Genomic DNA, 22,011 nt, shown 5'->3' with positions numbered 1-22,011 from the left:
CATCCTTAAACCATCACAGGTTGAGACTTCCCTTTTCATGTTGAAGTTTTCCCTTTTATGCAGGTGAGACCTCCCTTTATTGGTTGAAGGTTTCCCTCTTTAAAACAATAGGAGCACTTCCTCTAGCAGAAGACTTCAGTTTCTTGCCAGTTTTGGAAGAGTTCCGGGAACTGCACTAAGCGTTCCAGTGTTGGTGGTCGTCCTTAAACCACCGCCCTTTATACCAACATTTCATAGAGCACATTCAACCTAGTGCTGCCATGCATTTTTTACACATTTTGTATTACAGCTCTCTTATTGGACTCATACATAACCCTTCGGATTAAGGGGGGGAATGTTGGACACCTAATCCTAAATGGGTTAGTGTGGAAGCTGAATAGACTAAGTAGTCCAAGAGACCTTGTGATGTGAAACCCAACGGTCACAACAATGTACTATAAATGTATATCAGTTGTTAATAAAAATTGTACTGCATGTTTTATCTTTCCTATTTTCTCTTGCTGTCCATGTGTGTTTAACAGTTATAGTATGTATTATTATATATTATATAAAAGAAAAGATTTTTCTTTTGAGTAAATATTTGTGTTACTTTCTAAACAAAAGATTACATGAAAGTGTTGAAGGTTTTAGATTGACCACTCATTGAGGAAACATGACCATATCAAAAAATGTACCCATTTAAAAGAGACAAAAGACAAAAAATTCCCGAAAGATTCAAAATGCGCTATACATATGCTAATTTTGGGGCCTTCAAGGCCATGAGAAAAATAAAAATAAACATGAAACTAAAAAACCAAAGACATGATAACATCGAGGAGACTAGGAAAAGGAGTTGGAATATGTTGTTGCAACCTAGATTAGCTCCTTGTTGCTTCTTGGTGAGCAGCGAGTAGTAGGGAAGTTGCGAAGGAGCTTCTCGATGCACTTGATTTGGTGTTCTAGGTCCTTCATGTGTCTATGTAGGAGTTCCAAGGAGAGGAGGAGGTCCTCTATGTTCTCATGCCAATCTAGTAGAATCTTGCCAAGTAGGAATTATGTATGGTGGTACAAGTCTAATGTATGCATATACTAATTAAAATACCCATGTGTGTGCCTTGTATCATGGGCCTAGTCTACCAAATTTTTCATTACCTCTATTATGTCTAAAAGAAGGTTCCTTCCCTTTTGGCACGAGTGAGTTCTTCCTAAATAGGGGGTGGGGTGAGTTCTTGAAAGTGAGCTACTACTTCCTCCACTTTGATTTTTGTTTGTGTACTACTTGTATTGTCTCGCTCTTGAAGATAGTATGTTTCACTTCTTCGGACACAGGCTCTCTGATGTGGCATGGTAGCTACACGAGGATGAGAGAAAGGCCAAAGAACATGTGTGACAGAAGAGATGAAAATAGATAGGAGTAATAAAGGTCTAAGGAAAGCGCAGCTAGGTTTGTGCCCTGAATAAAGGTAAGTAATCAAACAAGGACCAGATTGGCTGAGAGTGTTAGCAAAGGATAAATCTAGTGAGAAAAAGCTTAATGAAGAACTGAGAGCCAAGAGAGAGTGCAACTTCCATAGATCTGTGTTGGCTTAGTGACTAGAAAATAGGAGTAAGAAGCCAAGCCTCTACTAGGAATTAAAGTCAAGACAAGAACGCCAATGGAATAAGAAGCAAGAATAACTAGGAGGTGAAAAGGATTAACTTTCCATGGAAAACGACCTCCCATTTGTCGATATACCAATTCACTACTACATGATTCTTATGATAGTTTCTAGAAGTTGGAGAGGTCATTTTTGAGTAGATGTTGTTGCAAGATGATTTGAGTTGCTAGTCAAACTTAAGAAGGGAAAGCGCCAGCTTCGTGAAGTAAAGCTTGCTAACGAGCTAGTACTCCCTTCCTTGAATTTCGCCTGAAAAGCTAGGAGAGTTGAACCACTGCAAGCATGGCTCAGAGGAATGGGCAAGATTAAATTTACCATCAAAAGCTTGGCTGACTCGCTTTGGGGAAAAGTGATTTTTTAGAGGACTCGAATGAGCTACTTAAAATGCCATGTCTTAACTAATATTCATTTGGCTAGGGTTGTTCCCAATAGTGGTTCAGTGAATTACCAAGACTATAGTATTGAATTCCATACTTGGTGATAGCAAATTTCGGCCAATTGCACGAGGCGAGGATGTCAAGCAATCAAACATTGAGATTATTTTCCAAATAAAGTGGATTCGATAGGGGTGTGAAGAAGTCACGTGATGCTACATTTACATGGTGTTGGGCATCGTATGTGTAGTATTCCGCATGCCAAGGTCAATTCGCGTGGATAAACAATTAAGGGGGCATGCTTCCACGTCCCTCGATTGAATGGCTAAATGATACGACAATAACCCACCCTCCACCCTCTAAAGTGCAAAAAGCCCATCTAAAAATATAAAACATTCTTTTGAATCAAACATATTAAAATGATTTCTTATTCCACAAATAATTAATATGTTAAAAAAAATTAGTATATCAATTTAATTTAATATGTAATTCAATAAATATAAGCGTTATTATTATTATTATTCAATATTTTATTCACCTATTTTGAATTTTGATTAACTTGTATTTAACAAATTATTAAATCTTACCTATATCCTCAACTAACTAACTAACTCCACGTATAAATATATATATATAATCCACCCATAAGACCAATTTTCAAGAGTATAAATATATATATAATCCACCCATAAGACCAATTTTCAATTTTTTTAATGTTTAGTAATGAGTCCACCATTAGTACCAAGCAGCCAATTAACATTATATAATTTTCATTTTTAATAATCGCTCCACCAGTGGGACATATTTTTTTATTATGTTTAGTAATGGGTCCACCAATAGGACCAACCATGCCGTGTAAATCTCTTACTTCACCCAAATATACGGAGGGGTTTGACTCCGTAATGAGAATAAATACTCACTCATCAACTACCTATTACTTCATCAAATCCAAATATTTTGGTTTCCGCGGCTTCTGATTATTTCTATTTTGGTTTCAGCTGGGATCGGCGGCTTCTGATTATTTCTTCTCCTTTGCTTATTACAACCAACAAACGTCTGACGCGATCGTATCAAATCCAAATATTTTGGTTTCAGCTCGGATCCGCGGCTTCGGATCGTAGGATTTCAATGGAAGGAATCGGCATCTCACTTCTCCCCACAAATCAGAGAGGAGCAACTAGTAATCCAGTTCCAGCTTCGGCTTCAGCTTCAGAGAGAAGCTCTGCCCGCAGCTCCAAAAGAATGAAGATGACAACACCAAAATCCGACGTGATGCCTAGGACCAGGACGGCCCCGAGAGTTGAAGTGCCCCATGCCTGCAAAGAAAGGTTAGACGTTGTTAAACGAGCTTTGAATTTCAAAACGCTAGGATCCACTGTCGATTTTTTTTTCCCTACAATCGAGGGAGCTAAAGCCATCGCAGAGGTCACCACAAAACTGGGCTACCACAATGGAAGGGAAACCATCGATTTTTTATTACCTACAATCATGGGAGCCAAAACCGTCGCAGAGATTACCGAATCTCTGCGCCACAAGAATGGAGGGGAAACTATCGATTGGTTAATAGATACAGTCAGAACCCAACAGTCCGATGCACGCAGAGAGCTAGATTGGTGGTTGCCAATTCAAACAAGGCGCTTGCAAGAGCTGACCAGTGAGCTGGGCTTCCACAGAGGTGGGGAACCATTGATTGGCTATTGCATCAGGCAAAGCCCGCCATTGCCTCAAGAATGGCAGGACATTCTGCATCTACTGCTACTGCAGGATACTCAGGCATATATTCATCACCTGCAGCCCCTCCATTCTCTACACAATTTTCACAGAACCCACAAGCTGTCAGACCAAGTACCTTTACGCCCAGTAATGGACTAGGAGGAGGCATTAGTCCGATACCCACACCCGTTCAATTCAACATGTATTCATCACCTGCAGCCCCTCCATTTCTTACTCCACAATTTTCACAGAATCCAGAAATGGTCAGGCCAAATACTTTTACGCCCACAAATCAACTAGCAGGAGGCACTACTCCCACACCCACACTCACAACGCAGTACTCTTCAAATCCTCGCACTCCCATTCCCACAGGCAGTAGACCCACGACCACGACCACACCCACACCTGTTCAAAGCAGTAGACCCACGACCACACCCACACCGATTCCTAATACTTACTTTCCTGGTGCCCAATCCCAAATGAATGGATATGGCCAATTTCTGAACAATGGTATGTTTAATTCGGGAAGAATGATGCAGCCAATGTCCCGTCCTCAATCCCAAATCAGCACTGGAAATCGCAACAAGAAACTCTACAGAATATTCTAGTTCCCAACACAGTGGGTAGCAAGGTAATACGAACAGGTCAAGCATAAAAACATCGGGCTGCCTGCACTGCCAATATTGCTGCGCTTGAAGTGGGAGTGAGAGAATCTACTCTTACGAACAACCATCGTAAACACAATGCTGCTAGTGTTAATTATGGTAACAGGAGATCTAAAATGGATCAGCGACAAGCACCTCCGCAGTTAAATCATTTAACTTCCCAAGCTACGGAGGCCCCTGAAAACTTGAAAAGTTGACCGTTGCGCCAGATGCAGTCGATATGACGTTTGATGCATGAAGATCACTCCCCTGTGTTATTGATTTCGTATGATGAATGCTAAGATTTGTCCTCAGTAGCTAAGCTAGTAGCATTTATATATATATATATATATATATATATATATATATATATATATATATATATATATATATATATATATATATATATATATATATATTTTTATAGATAGTTGTTAAAATCAGTATAGATTTAGTATAAGGATAGATCTATTTTAACCATGGCTATTCGGCGGTCATCAAATTTTGCAATTGAATTATATATATATTTAGCTGGTTGTTATTCATCACGGTTATGGTTTTTTTTTTACTTATCAATTTTGAAAAAAATATAATCTGTAATTTTCTATGGTTTAAATTGCATTTTCAAATGTTATAGAGATTACTTAACATGTGCATTGAGCCATTTTATGAGTACAATCAAATTTGTTTTTTCATTATTGATTTCACCTGTTAAAAATCTTAATTGTAATTTAAGCAATAAGTTTGAATTGTCCTATTGTATCGAGTGTTGCAACAAAAGTAAAAGGACTCTGCATGGAAATAGATGTGGAAGAAATGGAACTTGAGTTACTTGTTGCTAGAGGAGCTCGAGTGATGTTTATATAAAAATATTTCGCTGGAGGCTTCCTATTTCAACTTAAAGTGGATGATGATATGTTGATTTATTTTTTATTTTTTAATTGACAGCCCAAATTGATTCCTAAGGGGATATGCACATATGTTGTTCCTAAATTCTTATCCACAACTATAGTGTGTTAGACAGGTTTTTAGATTGCATTGAATTTTAATAAATTTAAAATATTTGATGTCAAACGCCCACTAATTTCCTAGGGATTTTCAAACCATACCTAAGTTTAGAAAAACTGCCTTATATCTTGGTTGTAGATGATAGAAACTCTTCAACACTTCTGTTTCTTTTATCAAGATCTGTGATTATTAAGGGTTAAGTAAAATAAAAGTTAATAATAATACTTTTGAACATGCAATATAGTTAATAATAATAGTTTTCTGTTGTTGTATATTTCTCAATGGTAGATACAAATGAAGCCTTCGACTATATCAACCACATTAAGATTTTTAAAGTTCATTGTGGATATAGAATAAAAATCAATGCCAATTGTGTGGGGGCGGCAAGGGGGACCACATCTTTCAAGCTGCAAATCTATTTCAATTTTTGTACACTAAAAAAGTTTGTACCTCAAAATATTTGATCTCTCTCAGTGGTTTAGATGGGTCTATATTGGTTTACAAGATATTAGAAAAACAAAACATCAACTCCAATTGTGTGTGGGAGGAGGGGCCAAGGGGGACCACATCTCTCAAGCTGCAAATCTACTTCAATTTTTGTACAATGAAAAAGTTTGCACCTCAAAGGATTTGATCCCTCTGTGGTTTAGATGGGTCTATATTTGTTTATATATATTTGAATTGATGCATAAAAAGTTAGGACATTCAATTTATAATAAGAAATTTAAAATCTTGGCTGCAAAGAGAAAAGAATTAAATGTCCAATATTACCAATTTTTTTCAAAAACATGTGTTGGCAAGTAGAAATGTCATTCATTTTTTTAATCCTCTAGTGATGCACAACGAATTCAAAATGCTTGAAGCCAAAATTATTATTACAAAGGATTTAAAATTATTTCCCCCTATAAATCAATGAAAATTAACACTTGTTAAATGTTACAACACACAAGTTATGGAGTGGAGATGGAATGAAACCTTAAACAAACCACCCTACTAATGACAATGACAATCAATTTGTTTATCACCATTGTTTACATGAAAGGACACTTGGAGGGGAAAGGAATGACAACTAGAATATATTGTAGTCATTGAATCTAATATAATAAAGGAATTAATTGTGAATCACTAAATGAGACATTGAACAAGGGAATAATGGATCAGAACATACTCCACTTATTTATCCAATGCATCTCCCTTGTTTCCATGCCACTCTTCTTTGAAAAGAAAGATCCTAGTATGTGGAATGATAGAATTTTGTTTACCGCTTTCCATTCATGCCAAGTAAGATGGAAACCCAAAATTGATTTGGTCTTCTCACATGGTTCGTGTGCATGGGTGAGCTTATCAATTTTTTCTCACTAGACATCTCAAAAGAGTGAAGTTTCCTAATCTATCCCTTGTAAAAGTGTTCCCTTTTCCTTCTTGATCACTCCAATCCTCTTATTTTTTTTGGTGGTTCCTCCCTATGGACTACATTTTCACATCTACCTTCTTTTCTTGCTACTTTTCTTTCCAACCATAATTTTTTGGTATGTTGAAGGATGGAATTTCATTTAATTCATCTTTCTCATTCCAAGGAAGGTGAGAAACCCAAAAAATTCACTTGGTTTCCTCAAATATCTTTCATGTGTCGCTGGGATTGACAATTTTGGCTGCCACGTAATCTAAAAAAAGTTAAGTGGTGAGAAATTATTCTCCTTATTTGACATTTGTTTTTCATTTCTTACTGATATCTCCCTTATGTTCCCATTCCCTCTTCCTTGTTGTCTGTTTACATATTTCTCTTATCATTTTGCTTGTTTTTTGTCCAACATTTCATTTGGAAATATATCTTATTTCCTTGACACTTTCAGTAACACCCATACAATTTTTATATGTTCAAGGACGACATCTTGTTTAATAATTTCCACTCATACTTAGAGAGGTGGGAAACCTCAAAATTCATTTTTTATTTTCAAATGTTTCTTTTGAAAAGCTAAGATATCCAATTTTTCCTCCCAAGTTGTCTAAAAAATCTTATGTGGTGACCAACGCTCTGTGTTTGACATTATTTTTTATTCCGACACAAATTTCCCTTCTACAGTTATTCTATCCTTGATTCTCACTAAAATATTCCTCTTATCATTTTACTTACTCTTTGCGTAGTGATTTTTTTGGGCATATGCCTTCTTACGTTAAAATTTGTTTACTACCCAAGTTTCCAATACATTGAAGGATGGTGATTTATTTAATCCATGCCAAAGATTGTGGGAAACCCTAAAATTCATTTGGTCTCACTAGTAGAAAAGGAGAAATTAGTGAGTAGATGTAACTAAAAAAAGTTAGCCACTGCAACCTTTTTAAGTGAAATACTATAAAAAATGAGCAATCTTAAGTGACCCAATTAAAAACGACTAACATAAAGGAAAAGTTTTGAATGGGTTAAAAATATATGACTAGCGAATAAGTAATATAATTAAAAATGAATAACATGAATGGCTAATTTAGTCTAGGAACAAAAATAGGACTACTTAATAGGTACTACAATAATACGAATTAATTGTTTACATTAGTCATTTTAATTATGCCACTTGAATAATCTAAGCTTACAAGTGATAAGGAATTCAAAGGTTGTTATAGATGGATTGAAAGTTTTTTTTTAAGGTTTGGTGGTACTACATCTTCATCATGTCCAATATATCACCCCGATTGGGGCGAGGAATTGAACTGGTCACCTCACATCAAGGAGTGCCTTAACAGAGCACTTGATAACCGTTTATCCATGACCCCGTGGACTAAAAAATTGGACTTTTTGGGTAGGAATACATCATCATCATGTCCAATATATCACCCCAATTAGGGCAGGGAATTGAACTAGTGACTTCACATCAAGGAGTTATTTAATAAAGCACTTAGTCACCATCTATCCAAGACCCATGGACAAATTGACTGAAATATTGTACTTCCTTAAACACTTATTTATTGGATCAGTGGATGATAAGAATTGTGGAGTTGATTACAATGTTTATGGTTATATCTTTTTATCACATTCATAGGGAATAAAATTAAAATGATGACATACTATCCAAAATGAGAGTGGGCTTACGACTAGGTTAAATACATTATGAGGAATACCTACAAGGAGAAGTGTTGGTTAAATAGTAGAGGACACATTTCCTTTACTTAAATATTTAACTGTTAAAATTGGCAACTAGGGAAAAAATACACCTTGGAAAGCTCATATGATGGAGATGATATTTTTATTGGATTCCACTTTCCGAGATGTGCAAAATTGATCTGAATATCATCTCATTATGACAAGCAGAAATGGAATAATTAATTTATTTCATCTATGGACAATTTGCCAAGGTCAGTGAGAAGTCTAATGTAGGCTCCTGAAGCCCAACAATTATGTCTCTTCACCCTCAACATTGTGTATAAATAGAAGAGGCATTTTCCTCATTTTGACACACTATCAACACACATTTCTCTCTCTTCTTCTCATTAGTTCGTACAACAAATAGGAGCATCTCTCTTCTTCATGCGCTGACTTGGGTTTACTAGAATTATAGGTAGAAAATCACAAATATTTTTTGGGCCAATTGTAGGGATGTTGACCAGCGTTGACCGAGGGTCAAACCTTATCCTTTGACTACGTTTTTCAGGCACAAAATTCGATCTCTTGAGGCCGCATCCCTAGGCATAGAAATCAACGAAATTGCAGCGGTTTGACTTGTGTTGAACGCAAGCCCTTTGGCCACAACATTGACCTATGTTGACTGTGTTTGACCAAATATTTGACTATTTTGGGCTGTTTCAAACTACCTTTGGAGGTCGAGTTTGTTGGATCTGACCAAGCTCTTTTGGAGGAGATTCTCTATTGGTTTGACTAGCATTAAATAACTGGTTAGGACATCCTGTTGACTGAAGTTTGACTGGACTGTTTTGACAGTGTTTGGGCAAGTAAATTTTGTGTGGTGTACTCTCAGCCTCTACTGAGATTTTGAAGACTAATAAGAGTATTTGATCAAAGGGTTTTCCCTACATTGGGGTTTTTCCCTGACATCTACCAAATATTGTGTCCTCTTGTCTTTGTCTGTCTTTTGCTTAATTTTTATGTTATATGTGTATTTAATATAAATGTTTATATGATTTCTAATCTGGAAATTGATATTGGGCTAATAAGAAAAACATAAGTAAATTTGTCTAAAGAATAGAACATATCATTTATATCTAAAATTAACATGGTATCGGAGCCAATGTGAAGACAGAGCCCAAGCAAGAGTGAGAAAAGAAATCACTGAGATTTGTTGGACAAGGACAAGATTCAATGACCTCCTCATCTTACTTCAAATCTGAGGACAAGTGCAATGATAAGTCTGATTATCATGCATGGAAGATGTCTCTTGAATTGACATTGGAAGAGCATGATTTTATGGACTGTGTGCAAGGAAGGATTGTTGAACCTCCTCCAAATGCACCAACTACCGCTAAGACAAAGTACAAGAAAGGTGAGGTCAAAGCTAAGAAGATCATCAGGGATTCTATTCATATGCATTTGGTTGCTTACATCTTTGATTTGGGTACATCTAAGTATATGTATGACAAGTTGGTTAACATGTTTAAAGCTAGCAATGCAAACCAAGTCCTCTTTCTCGAGAACAAGTTGAAGGAAATAAAGAAGGGAAGAGGAGAAGATATCCAATCCTACTTCATGAGGATTACTGAAATAAAAAATAATCTTCTATCAATTGGATAAGTTATTGGTGATAGGGAGCTTACTCTCATTTCCCTTGGAGGTCTCCCTCATGAATGGAATGTGTTCAAAACTATTATCCTCAACAATGACCGAATTCCAGGTTTTGATGAATTATTGACTAGGTGTACTTAAGAAGAGACAAGGATGATATAGAGAGACATGCCTTCAAACAAGACTAATCCTAATCCATTCTCCACTCATGCTAAAAATAAGAACAACGTTGGTTCAAAGAAACAAGGAAAAGGAAGACAAGGATTCAAAGATGGAAAAATGCAAGATGTTTCATTGTGTAATAAGTTTGGCCACCATTCTAGGGAGTGTCCTAATAAAATGGATACACCTCGAGATGATGATAACAAAAAAAACCACAATAATTTCAGGGGCAACAACAATCAAAGGAATGATAGGTTCAACAATAAAGGTAAAAGGAATGCTCCTCCTACTCAATATGGAAATGGTCGACCTCCCAAAAGATTAGGAAACTCTAGGTATGATGAATTTAATGTTGTAGAAAACAAGCAAAAATAATTTTATCTTATATCTACCCTCTCTATTGCCTCTCTTCCTGATATGTTGGGTAATTGGTTGATTGATAGTGGTGCCTCAAGACACTTCACTCGGTATAAAGAAGCTCTTTCCAATTTGATAGAAAAGGATACAAATTTGGAAATCATTCTTGGAGACAATGCCACTTATCTCGTGAAAGGTACTGGGAATGTTACTCTTCAATTGAATCAAGGTAACATCATGCATCTACAAGATGTCCTTTATGTACCTAATCTAAAGAAGACCTTGGTATCTATCTTGGCAATGGAGGACAAAGGATTCAAGGTGGCATTCATTGATGGAAAGGTACATGTTTGGAAAATAAATTTCAAAGATTAATTCACTCTTTGATTCAGGGTTGACATCCTATTTCAAGTTGGAGGAAGTCCACTAGGAGCTATTTCTTACGACAAATCTATTCAATCTGAATTATGGCACTAGAGGTTTTCTCATCTTCCTTATAAGGCTCTACCCGATGCAAGAAATATGGTGACAAGGATGCCCGAATTTAAAGGAGAACATGAAGGTTTTTGTTAGGGTTGTGCTGAAGGAAAAAATCTAAAGGGACCATTCCCCTCATGTGATAGCAAGACTACTGACATTTTGCAATTGGTTCATTCTGATCTATCTGATATGTTTCCCGTGACATCTTTGGGAGGATATTTGTATTATGTTATCTTTTTGGATGACTTTTCTCGCAAAACTTGGATTTATTTCTTAAAGAAGAAGGATGAAACACTCCAATGGTTCCACTCTTTCAAATCCTTGGTTGAAAATCAAATAGGGGATAATATCAAAATATTGAGGATTGATAATGGAACCAAATATGAATCAAATGAGTTCAATGAATATTGTAGAGAAGATGGCATTAATAGGGAGACTACTACTGCATATACTCCCGAGAAAAATGCAGTTGTTGAAAGAAAGAATCGTTCAATTATAGAAGCCACCCATGCCATGCTTCATGATCAAGGCCTTCAAAAATTCCTATGGGGAGAAGTTCCCAATACTGTTTTGTATGTTCAAAATAGATGCCCTCATCAAGCATTGGACTCCAAAATTCCCGAAGAAGTTTTCAATGGTAAGAAACTTGATGTTTCTCATTTTAGAATTTTTGGTAGCCCCATGAATTTTCATGCGCCAAAAGAAAAGAGAAGCAAATTGGATGCAGCTAGGAAGAAAGGAACATTTCTGGGCTACAATGAAACCTCAAAGGCATATAGAATCTATGTGCCTGGTCAAAGATAAGTGAAAATAAGTCATAATGTCACCTTCGATGAAGATGTTGCCTTGGGAATATTAGGGACCTTACTATTCCAAGGAAGGGCAAAGAAGAAGATACATGAAAGTGGGGAGAATCACAGGATGAGTCAATTCTCGATGTTGAAGGACCAATGGATCCCATTGGTCTACCTCCCCATGAGCCCTACTCCTCAAGAAGGATACCCTCATGGCTTAGGGACACTATCAAAGATGCTGAGAGACATATTTCACCAAGGGGGACATTTCATGAAAGTAATAAGCCAAATAGGTACCAAGGGTACTTAGCTACCATGAGCACCATTGTTCAAATTGAGCCTTATACATTCAAAGAAGTTTTTAAGCACCAAGTTTGGAAGGATGCTATGAATGAAGAGTATGAGTCAATCATGAAAAATAATGACTGGGATGTGGTACCTAGACCCAAGGCCAAATATTTTGTCACCTTGAAATGGCTCTACAAGATGAAGCATGGAGCTGATGGAAGTGCTGAAAAGTTCAAGGTTAGATTTCTTTCTCGAGGCTTCGATCAAAAATAAGGTGTAGACTATGATGATATATTTCCACCGATTTCCCAATATACCACCATCCGTTTGATCATTTCCGTCTCTTCCTCTCAAGGAAATTTTTTTCATCAAATGGATGTCAAGACCACCTTCCTACATGGCTCACTTAAGGAGGAAGTATATGTTGAAAAACCCAAGCGGTTCGAAGTTCAATATTGGAAAACACATGTATGAAAGCTAAAGAAAGCCCTCTATGGATTGAAGCAAGATCCTCGAGCTTGGTATGAGAGGATCGATAACTATTTGATGAAGTTGGGTTTTACAAGAAGCGAAGTTGATATGAACCTTTACTTCAAGGTTGAAAATGATAGACCTCTCATCTTGGTACTTTATGTGGACAATCTATTTATGATAGGTGCAAGCCCTCTCATTCATCAATGCAAGAGGAAGTTGGCTTCCGAATTCGAGATGAAGGACCTAGGATTGATGCACTACTTCCTAGGCTTGGAGTTCTGGAAAAAGCCAGGTGAAATTTTCCTTTCACAAGAAAAATAGATTGTGAAGCTTCCAGTGGATGATCAACCTTGCCAATAGGAATATGGAAGGATCATAAGGAAAAGTCAGGTACTCAAAACAGAATTGCATTCAATATGTAATTTAGTTTCTTGTAAAATACTTCTTCTCCTTTCATGAAACCATCCTAAAAGTTTTCTAGAGTTTGCTGTATGAAAAAGATGATCAAAGTCATGTATTTGAGTATGCCTATTTTAAGAGTGTAAATAGTGAATTTCCCTTTGATGTTGATCAAGATCACGACCTCTTACCTAAAACTTGTTCATATCCTTTTCGCGTTGATGAGCCTAAAGAGACTAAAACTAATCCCACAACTAGTGTACATACACCTTCTACAGTCCTAGATAGATATAAGCCTCTGATTTTACCTCCTATATTCCATGATTTCCATGAAAATCATTACCTATAACTGCCAAGGTTTGATGATGAATGTAACAACATCACTGCTGAGAGACGCATGCTGAATTTTGAGACTTTCCTCGACCTTTTTGAAGTTGATGAAGAGTCTGTTAGTATTAGGTTGTTTTCTCTTTCTTTGTAAGGAAAAGTCAAGAGTTGGTTCAAAAACCTACGAACTGTGAGCATCTCAGATTTCCGGTAGTTCATCAAAGTTTTCCTCAACAAGTGAGTGGTCAAAGAGAACCCTTTCTTGATTCTATAAAAGTATAACCAGCTAAAAGGACATCCAAGGAAAACTGTACAACAACTTTGAGGTAGATTTAACCAAGTATATCGTTCGATGCCTACTAATATAAGACCTCTTCCTCACTAAAATCTCTTGAACTATCCCAAACCCTTTGATCCATAAATGGATCTTCAGTTGAGAGAAAGGAACCTTGCACACTTGAAAAGATGCAAAATAGTGCAAAAGATGTAGAAGAAAATTTGTCGATCAGAAGTGTAGAGTTGAAGGAAAAGGAGAGGGAGAACATAGATATAGAGAACTTGACATCATTAGGGGTAAAGATCGACATTTTGGTAAGTGCAGTGGAAGAGATGATGCAGAAATTCATCACGAGGAATAAGTATGATGTTCAGGACCATGGCTCGTTGATTAAAGAAAAAAAGTGGGTGATCCAAAATATTTTCTTTCTTATCCCAGTTGTCATAGATATGATAATGATTGTTTTATATATCAGCTTGTAGAGGAGAGATTTGTTGATCTGACATGTATGCCTGATGATATTGTTTATATGGATGATTTGCCTAAGATTGATTAGTATGACGATGATTATGTTCTCCAAATAGAAGAAAATCTTGCAGACCAGTCAGCAGCTGATTTGTGGCAGGAAGAACTTTAGTTTCAGTAGCTCGTATACATTGATCATCCAATGCATATCAGTTCATCAGAGACAACTTTTAAGCAATCAGAAATCAACAATCATTAAGTTTTGATCTTGATAATCAAGAGGGCAATGAAATCCTTGATTAAGGCTCCTCAGATATAGATTTGCAGCCCCCTAATGCCATTGAATGTCAGATTGCAGATGAAGACTTGGAAACTGAGATATGTGATCAAATGATGTAGGAAAATTCTTTACCATTATGCTTTGAAACATTTTAGTTTTTGAAGGGAAATTTTCATAGTATATCTATAATTAAGAATGAGCAGGTTATAGAAAATTATGAGGTCTCAATGGAATCAATATATAATAGGTTGCAGCAGTTTTCCCAAGTTTTTCATGATCCAATAGCTGATGTTTTAGATGATATCTATAGTCAAAGTTTTTCTCCATTAGCTGGCAATGAGCTTTAAAATAGAGGTGATAAAAATGTGATTGGGCAGCTAGCTTCATTGTCTTGTTAAGCAAGAGTCTCGGTACAAAGATCATCCAAAAATTTGCAGTCATATCAGGAAAGGAAGGATAAAGATGAAAGTTCACATTCATGTTATGAAGACTTGTTATCGGGAAATCTAGTGTCTATTCAGAACTGCTAGTCCCACTAAGACGAGTAGCTATCTTAGAAACAAACATATTAAAGTTACTTGCTTTTCCTTTACGAGAGAGAGATGAGAACGAAGCAAAGAGTACCAACCTCAATCTTCCACTTGGCTCCTTGCTTGTTTCCTCTCCCCTTTGATAGAATCTCGCCAATGCTTCCTTACTTGTCCAGCTTCAAAGAGCACCTGTATATTCACAGCAACATAATACCATCAAAGCATAGAGATCTTTCACTGTAAACAATATAGGATCAGATATATATTGACCATATAAATGCATATAACAACACAATTTTCAGAGATACACAAGAATATGGAGGAAAAATCAAATAGATTTATTAGTAAAAGTCATAGAAGAGAGGATTACAACCACTTAGTCTGACCCAGTGCCATCCTCCCAGCTTGAAAGCCCTCTTCACCTCACACAAAGCAATATCACCCAACAATGTCTTCAAAGAGAAACTAGTAGCACCTCTTTGCAAATTACCCAATTCCAACCTTTGGATCTCTTGGATGAGGGATCCATTTATAGATATTTGTAGGGGGGTGAGTCAGCTTCTGGGATTTTTATTAGTGTCATCTCTTTGATAGTTCTTGGTTCCACATGGAGATTTTAGATCTCTTACTCATCCCTGGGCGAACTCAGAGAGGCAAGTGTCAAATGAGCAGTTTCTAGAAGATTCTCTAGGTTTCCACCTAGCAATCTGCTTGTGCAATTTGTATACTCTCACTCATCACACCCTATGGAAGGGCTTTCCAGTATGCATTGCACTATTTTCATGTAGCAAGTGAGATGCATCACACCTTTAGCATTGGGCAGTCTGTATTGTCCTGCTTTGACCAATTCTTAGTAGTTTTTCATGGAGAACTTCTGGGAGATGATGTAATCAGCTAACCTTTCTCCTTTAGGGTATGAAACAACACTTTTAGGGACTTAGAAGCCTTTGGTTTATGGACATATGTTATTGGGGTTGCAGTGCCCAAATATGTCTATAATAGTTGCCCCTTAACATGAGTTCGTAAATCTTTTGATGTCGGGTGAAATGCTTTATAATGAGGATCCGAGGTTTTTTGCACTGGAAGGTTACCTGTAATAAGATACAGTGCAATACATTATCTTCATAATATTTTCATGACCTAGCTGAGGCATGAATTCCCATGCTCAGCTTGATAAATTCATTTTCATGTACATAGGACATGTTAACACCCAGGTTGTTCCCTTTGACTCCCAAGGGAATACGGCCGGGGTAACCACTAACCAAGCTTTGGATTACAGATCCTAGCCAAACTGTAATCAGAGAGGGCTCTCTCTTTAGGATTTATCTCTATTTTGTGAAGATTTTAGGCTAGTTATGAGTTCAGTTTTTGTCTGAGGTTTTGGTTGTGAACTATTGATTGAGAAGGGCATGAAATGTTTGAGGGATTTCTAGTCCATTGGGCTTATGGAGTCAGAAATTGAGTAGGTCCTGATGTCTGTGATGGAGAAGGATTTACTGTAGAGCTAGACAGCTATTCATGATACAAATTTTGGTTGATAAATGAAACAGAGTGAAATGGAAACTTATATATAGTGTGACTGTATGTTGAGGGAGGGTAGAATGTGTTCAGTAGCATCTAAGAATTACTGCACATATACTATCAAAGATTTATAGTAATTTGGAGCATTTAAGAATTCCAATTTAAGAGATAAACCTGAAGAAAACATTTATAACAATGAAAGATTGAATTCAGGGTGCCTCCATGGACAAATCCTGAGTTATTCTTCTACTTTCTTGTTAAGATTTGATCACATACATGAGAAATGAAATACAAAAATAACACATAGACAGAGATAGAGAAACTTATTGTATCAAGCTATAGCACTAGAATTCTGCAGCATTCAATGGTTCCAACACAGTATACACCAGAAAAGATAATCTCTGAAATTCCAAAAGCTCCTTTGCATTATCTCTCCAAAATACAGCCGAGTTCTCTTTCTGAACAAGTAAAAACAACCCCTGCAAGCTTATGCGACGGGGAATATATACAATCGGTTCTACAAATATCTGAACCACTAAGTCATTTTGATAATTGAATATGCTCACCAACTTTACAAAATAGCAGATAAAGAAGTTATTACTGCTCTTAAATAAAAAATGAATGCTCTTTAATTCTGTCAGAAGTCCTTTTTGACCTTTGGAGGCCACTGAGTCGGTTGAGCGTTCTGCATAAATGCTGAATGATGTGTCTTTATGCTCTGTCATGCTGCAGCTTTCTCAGCCCTGTCATCTGTAACTGTCAGTGCTGCTGTAGTAGCCGAATCTTTCTGCTGAGTTGGCTCAGTCCATCTTTCTTCAATCATATTGACTGTATCAAATTTTCCTGTACATGATGACTTATGTTTTTGATGAAAAAATTTGATGAAAGGCTTTTAATTACAGTATCAACTGTATCATTTTGGTCCACCACTCTTGTGAGGGCAATTGATGTCTCAAAATTGCATCCAAGGTCTCATCTGCCTCTGTATATTTGTAGAAGTTTGGAGGCACTTCAAATAAATGCTTGATCTCATTCATAATAAAGAATAAATTCTCTACTCTATCATAGAGATTTTGCCCAGATGATGGCCCTGTTTCTTCTGAAGTACTTGGTATTACAGTGATCTGATTTGAAGTGAATGTGTTGACCCTCTTTGCATAGTTCTCATGCGAAAGTAGCCTACCTGCGCTATTCAGTAAGCCAGGAAGACCTCTGCCTTGTAGTACTACAAATTTGTCCATGAACCTGTTTACTTCTGTCTGCATGTCCTGGCTTCTTCTTTCCAGTGTTTGTACCAGGCTTCTTAATGTAAGGACCCTCTTTATTAGCAAAATGGTTTCAGTTCTGCTAGGAATTCCCATTGCTGCCAGCTGAGGACCTGTACGGTTGTTGAGCACATTAATCATTCTATTGGCTACCTCAGGCATGTTGCCTAGAGATGCCCTTGCTCTCTGGATTTCTCTATGTGCTTTTCCTATGAGCTCCATTTGCTCATGAATAGTCTCAATGTACTGCCATTGGTCTGTGATTGATTGGCCAATGTTGGCCCATAAAACTGTCTTAAGCTCAGCCACCACTTTGTCAAGGGTGAGCTCCTTCTCCAGCTCCTTTATCTTCTCCTTAAGGGCTTTTATTTCCCTTCCTTTTTCTGCTACATTCTGCTTGGATTTGTCATATTTTTCATTGAGCTTAGCCAAATTCTCCCTGGCTTCATTTAGCTCTGCCATTTGGGCTTCTAAGGCCTGAATTTCGTTCTTCAGCTTCTGCATATCAAGGCTTGGAGCCTGCTCTGTTGTTGGTGCTGGTGCTGATGTAGATGGTGCTGCCTGAGCTGTCTGTTCTGTAGGAGGAGCACTAGTTTGAGGGGGTTCCTCAAGGTTGATTATTTCTGGAGGGGGCTGTGATGTTTGGCCTATTTCCCTCTGTTGTAGGGCTGCTTGCAGCGCAGCCTCTGACTCTCCCAATTTCTCCTGTGTCTGGATCAGCTGTTTGTATAACGATACCAGCATAGCTGCTGCATCTTGGTCATGTCTCAGCTGAGCAACCTCTTCTGTTTGTGCGTGAATAGTTGCTGGGATCTTAACCATTTTTCTTAGTGCTGCCATATCTGCATCTCTTAGCTTCAGCAGTGCTTGTACAGCCTTGATGTCCTTGGGATCATGCCCAAGCTCTATGATTATATCCTCTAAAGCTTTGATTCGGTTGTCCTTTGCTTGAGAGGATGCTTTTTCCAACTCAAGTTGGGCAGCTGTATTATTTAGGCTATTTTCCAGCCTAAGATTTACCAATGTTTTGTCTGCAAGAGTGGCATACACCATCTCACCCGTTTGTTTGTGCAATTCTATTTGATCCATAGGGTGGATGTCTTTGGCTAGGACCTCAAGGTTGGTCCTTATGTAGTCTGCAGCTGACTGGGGCTGCAACATGGTTGGCATGAAATGACTCATTACCATTTTGCCTTCATGTACATCATAGGCAGACATCAATCTTTGCTGGTTTGTAGGAGCCATCTTTAACAAGTGATTGTAGAGCTGTATCTTGATTGGCTCGTTCCTCTTTTTGATATCAATAAATTGTTGTTTGATGCCTACTTCAGCTCCCTTTTGGTGGCTTGAGGAGCTGACTTCTCCTCCAACTGTCCTTTCATGTTCCTGCTGAAAGGAACTTGCAGATGCCTCCATACTTGGTGGGCCCATGCCCAAAGATTGCCCAATAGGCATTTCCTCCTCAGAGAGGGGATTCATTCTGTGCCTTTTCTCCCCGTGAGTTGTGGAGGTGGTGAGGGGAGTCTCCTGCTCTCTATCCCTCTTTTTCCCCTTTTCCTCTTGTTGTGGAGTCTGTAGTACTGAGGCCTCCACTGTCTTTTCCTGCCTAGGAGGCACATTCTCTTGAGCCTGTTGCTCGGTGGATATTGGGGCTTCAGATGTTTGCTCTTGCTGCCCTGGTTGCTCTTGTTCTTGCTGTTTTTTCTGTTGTACCTCTTGCTGTTGTACTTCCTGCTGCTGTTCTGTAGAAGCTAGCTGTTCTGGCTCCATCTGTTTCTTTTTGCCTTTGCTGGAAGTTTGATGAGTAGTTCTGGCTGCTTGCTGATGTGCCGTGGAAGATGAGGTAGCTGCTCCTAGTTGCCTTTGATATGAAGAGGAAACCTGTCCACAAGTTTCCAAGTCAGCCTCTTTTTCAATATTCTTTGCATTTATTTGTATCATTTTCTCTGTAGTAGTTGCCTCTTCTAAGGTGCCCTCTTTCCAACTCAATGAGTTGGCATACTTCTCAATGTGAGGCAATCTGACATGAGGATAGCCACCCAGTTTATGTTTTACCCTCCTGAGAGAAATGAAATGATTAGGGTCATAAGGTACCCAGCGAAAACTGGTTTCCAATCTGAGGGCCTCTAGCATGCCATCTGCTTCCTTCCATCCCTCCTCCCTTATGTTGTAAAGAAAAGGGCCTAGTTGGTTCCTGACCTTCAATTGCACTTTCTTGTTTTTACTATGGAAATGGATCATGTCTGCATTTCCAAACTGCCTGAAATACTCCAAGGCAAATAGTCTCATAGGGACATATCTTGGCAGCCTATAAGGGTCCAACTCACAGCCATATATTCTGATTACTGTGTGGTGTTGGTAAAAGTACCAATCACCAATGCTGTAGGACTTAGAGAGATGAAGAATTCTTTGCATTTCATCAGTCAATCTTGGAGGCGGAACACCATACAACAAGGTCAAAGCTGGATGAATGAAAAGGTCTATGAATTCACAGTATGTGTATGGTGAGCAAGAGGTGTGATGGAAAACTGAAGTCCAAAACACAACTGACCTTGGATTTCCCTGGGCATCAAGTTTCTTGAGAGGAATAGGGAAACTGTCAGGTTGATAAAATAAGAACAGATGATATATGTATCTGGTGTATCTAAACACCTTCTCCCTTTCTAGATTCATCAGTTGCTCATGAATCTTGTTTGCAATATATGTAGCATAATCATAGTGCACAGCAGGAGGCTTCCCAGGAGAAAATATGGACAGCATAGCCATAATGATGTCATCAACATCCTCAGTTCCCTTGTAGCCCAAGACATAGCTGATCAAATCTACAAGCATTTTACCCAAGTCATTGAGGTATGGATTTCCAATAGGAGGCATCCTCACAGTTTCAGAGCTTGGCTGTATGAACAAATGATTGATTTTGATGATCCAGGCACTGGACAGGTTCCCCCCCTTCTTTAGTAAATCTAGCATGGAGAGAGGAGTCAATGGTCTTGCAGAATGAAAGTTGAGCATTTGATTTATGGCCTCAGGGGTGATATGGAACAAGACTACACCTGAGGGATTGAGAACAGCTATCTGACATGGATCATAGCATTCACAGCATCTATGGATTAAGTCTGGAAGGGCATTGACTTGAGTGAGGTTGTAAATGGGCAAGTTGGAGTCCCAAATCCCTAAAATATCAGCTCCACTGAGGTGTTGGGCCTTTAACTCATTCAGCAGATGGATGTTAAATTTGGAATTCATTGAAAATGAGTCTATCAACTGATAATCCTTATCCCCCAGGGCCTTCCATTCCAATTCTCTTTGTGGAGCATTCAGAGGTTGAATATTCAGGGCTACTGGTGTCTCCATGGTTACTTTAGAACTCTGCTTTGTACTAGAACTAGTTTCAGTGAACAGACCAACGCAGAGGAGTATTTCTTGGCACAGAGAGGTGAATTGCAAGGAAAATGGGGTCAACTGCAGTGACAACAATTGAAATACTGCACAGAGGACTGATAGAGCAAATGCTCGGCCTAAAAAACTCTCTTTATGGTGAATTAGAGCAGTTCGGGTTTTAAGTCCACGAATGCGCGGACAGACTGCAGGTTTGGTGAAAACTTAGATAAACAAGGCTCTGCAGGTGAATTTTGATTCAACAGTTGAACATGAAGGCCAACCACCGGGGATTTACTGGTAAATTCAGTGTTTTCTTACTCTTTTAAGCTATCTTTGGACATTTATGGACAAAACCAGGTGCAGGGGGAATAATTCGGATAAATACCTCGTGAATTGCCGACAATGGTCACGAATGTAGGTGGAATTGGCGTACCAACGGTCTTTGGGTCGATTTCTGCAGGTTGGCAACAGATTGGTCGTAAAATGCATGCAGAGGTGAGCAACAGTCGTTTTAAAAAAAGTTATAAAAAGCACGATTTTCGGCCAAAATATGGACTTTTTGGGATTTTTGGCGCTTTTTTTGGATGACGTCAGCATGACGTCATCAGGTGGGGTCAGGGTCGGATGATGTCAGCATGACGTCATCGAGTGACGTGGCAGCCTTTGAGTGGTCCACGGGGATGGTGAGGTGGCAGACAGGTCAGGGCAATGACGGGCCGGGCGATGATGTGGCGGTGAGGAGGCAATGACGTGGGCATCTCGTGGCAATGACGTGGGCGTGGCGGGACCGGCCTAAAACCACAAGCGGTAAGTGGATTTTCTCGGACCGCCCTTAATACGGAAGTTGTTTTGTCAGAGGGCGACCCGAGAACCTGTGGGGGTGACGCGTGGCAGAGGCCTGACGTC

Source organism: Pinus tabuliformis, chromosome 1_2, assembly GCF_031772625.1.
Source record: "Pinus tabuliformis cultivar Carrire ecotype Pingquan chromosome 1_2, CPIR1, whole genome shotgun sequence".
In the NCBI taxonomy this organism is placed as follows: Eukaryota; Viridiplantae; Streptophyta; class Pinopsida; order Pinales; family Pinaceae; genus Pinus; species Pinus tabuliformis.
Note: the sequence above shows the minus strand (reverse complement) of the source record.